Source organism: Leopardus geoffroyi, chromosome C1 (genome assembly GCF_018350155.1).
Source record: "Leopardus geoffroyi isolate Oge1 chromosome C1, O.geoffroyi_Oge1_pat1.0, whole genome shotgun sequence".
Lineage (NCBI taxonomy): Eukaryota > Metazoa > Chordata > Mammalia > Carnivora > Felidae > Leopardus > Leopardus geoffroyi.
Window position 1 is genome coordinate 75,369,642 of NC_059328.1, and position 2,908 is coordinate 75,372,549.

At 37.6% G+C, this 2,908-nt stretch overlaps 1 long non-coding RNA gene across 1 annotated transcript; it reads right to left on the reverse strand.

Annotated features, from left to right (window-relative positions):
• Nucleotides 1–709: 709 nt before the first annotated feature.
• On the reverse strand, nt 710–1,825 carry LOC123600021. The gene is made up of 2 exons (XR_006713429.1): nt 1,033–1,825; nt 710–945 (listed from the first exon to the last, which is right to left on the reverse strand). It is a non-coding gene; the product is annotated as an uncharacterized LOC123600021 (long non-coding RNA).
• Nucleotides 1,826–2,908: the final 1,083 nt, after the last annotated feature.

Consider the following 2,908-nt stretch of genomic DNA (forward strand, 5'->3'; position numbering starts at 1 on the left):
GTTATGTTAATTTCAGGTGTACAATGATGTGGGAAACAAAGGCAATAAGAACAAGTTAAATTTCCCTACTATCTACAGCTCACTGACAAATCTTTGAAACAGGCAGAGTGACCTTCCTTTGGGAGCTCAGCTGCCTCGATGCTAACACTTTGCTAAAGGCAAAAGGCAATCTTAGCTTAACATCATCCTGACCCCCCAGGATCCTGTAAGTCTACTTTAACATATAAAAATTCCTTTGGAAACATCCTTTATCTCTGTCCCCTCCCCTCAAGATAGATGTTAGCAATCATCCTCCAAGGATATGGCCCACTGATATACATCTGGAGGGTCTCATGACTGAGGTTTCCCTAGACAGTAATAAATGACATTTTCCTAACAACAGCTAGCCCCCTTCAAGTCCTGGAAACCTTGCTTCCAAAATTCCTTATAGACTTATGCTATCCCTAACCCCCTCCCGATCTGAAAATATATAATCAGCCACTGCTCACAACCCTAGTGTAGCTCTTTCTGCCCATGGGTCCTGTCTCTGTGCTTTAATAAAACCACCTTTTTGCACTGAAGATGTCTCAAGAATTCTTTCTTGGCCATGGGCTCTGAACCCCATTATTCCCACATCATATAACATTGTTAGAAGGTAGAGAAGAGACAGGGAAGTGTCCCCCAAACTGAGAAGCCACTTTGAGACTGGAAAATAAAGCAGGCCACTCCATACAGTTTATACAGTTTTACTCAGGGAAACTTACTGACAGGAAGGATCCGGTGGAGGATGATCCATGTCACCTGCATAGTTACGCTCCACAAAATTCAGACCTTAGTCCACAGATTTTATAGAGCGAGGGGCCACACAAAAGGGGCACTGTAGTGAGATCAAAGGGTCTGCGTGTTCTTCAAAGGGCTTGCAAGCACCTAACTGATGGCTACTTCAGTTAGTGCTTGTGGTACTACCTATGGATCAGGAAGAGGAAAGAAATATGTTATCTCTAACAGATTCCTGGGAGGCCAAAGCAAGCCCCCCTCCCCCCAAATCCCTACCTTGATGGGCATTTCCAAGGTATGTAAGCTAATCACCAAGGGGTCTGGAACACACAGTCAATGATGGGGTCAGTATTGTCAGCACTCTTTCAAAAAATATTGATTCGACAATTCTCCACATTACCCAATGTTTACCATAACTGCGGTCACCACCATCTGGCACTATACAACATATTACAATATTATACAACAAACCTGGAAGTATCACAATCCCAGATTTCAAGGTATATTACAAACTGTAATTAATCAAAACAGTATAGTATTGGCACAAAAATGAACACATAGATCAATAGAACAGGAGATGGAGTCCAGAAGATTGATTTGTGTGTTGATCTTATATCTTATGACCTATTAGTTCAAAGAGGTTGTTTTGGTAGATTCCCTGGGATTTTCTGGATGGGCAGTGTTGAACAGGAGTGGTGAGACTAGACTTCCTTGCTTTGTTCTGAGTTAGTGGCAAAGCAGTTTTTCATCATTAAATATGATGTTATCTGTAGGGCTTTTGTAGATGCCTTTATTAGCTCAAAGAAGTTAATTTTTACTCCGAGTTTGCTTAGAGTTTTATCATGAATGGCTATATTATTTTGTGCATTTATTTATATAATCAAGTGGTCTTTATTCCTCAGACTTTTAGTATGGTGAATTACATTAATTAATAAACCTCAGTTGATCAAGGGCATATAGCCCAAATCAGATATATGATTTGCAAATATTTTCTTTCATTCCATAGGTTGCCTTTTCATTCTCTTGTTTCCTTTGCTTTTCAGAAGCTTGGTGTAGTCTTATCTATTTTTGATTTTGTGGCCTATATTTTTGGTGTCCTATCTAAGAAAACATCATTAAGACCAATGTCAAAAAGATCTGCTCTGTTTTTCTCTAAGAATTTTACCATTTCAGGTCTTGTGTTGAAGTCTTTAATTCATTTTGAGTTGATTTTTGTGGATGGTGTAAAGGAAGGGTCCAATTTAATTTTTTTGCATATGATATCTATTTTTCCCCAACAGCATTTGTGGAAGAGACTATAATTTCCCCCATTGTGTATTCTTGGCATCCTTGTCAAATATTAGTTGATTTTTCTCTGAGATGCAAGGATGGCTCAGCATAAGGAAATCCATAAACATGATACACCACGTTAATATTATTAAGGATAAAAATCATATGATCATCTCGATATATGCATATAAAACATTTGACAAAATTCAACATCTTTTTATGATAAAATAATACTCATAAACTAGGTATACAAGAATGTACCTCAACAGAATACAGACCATATATAACAGCCCACAGTTAACATTATACTCAGTGATGATCAGGAACAAGACAAGGATACCCATTCTCACCACTTCTATTCAACATAGTACTGGAGCCCTAGCCAAAACAATTAGGCAATAGAAATAAATAAAAGTAAAAATCAGGGGCGCCTGGGTGGCTCAGTCAGTTAAGTGCCCAATTCTTGAGTTTGGCTCATGTCATGATCTCTTGAGTTTGGCTCATGTTGTGAGATCGAGCCCTGCATTGGGCTCTGTGCTGAGTGTGGAGTCTGCTTAAGATTCTCTCCCTCTGTCTCCCTGTATCCTTCCCTGACTTGCACTCTCTCTCTTTCAAAAAAATAAAATAAAATAAAATAAAATAAAATAAAATAAAATAAAAAACACTTTCAAAACGCATTTAAATCATGTTTTCCTTAAAAAAAAAAAAAAGAAAGAAATCCAAATCAGAAAGCAAGAAGAAAATTATCTGTGTTTGCAGATAACAAGATCCTGTATGTAGAAACTTCATAAAACTTCATATGAAGCGTACATAAAACACATTTATTACAGCCTATTTTAAGCTGGTAACAACTTAACTTCAATCATGTACCAAAGCTTCATAA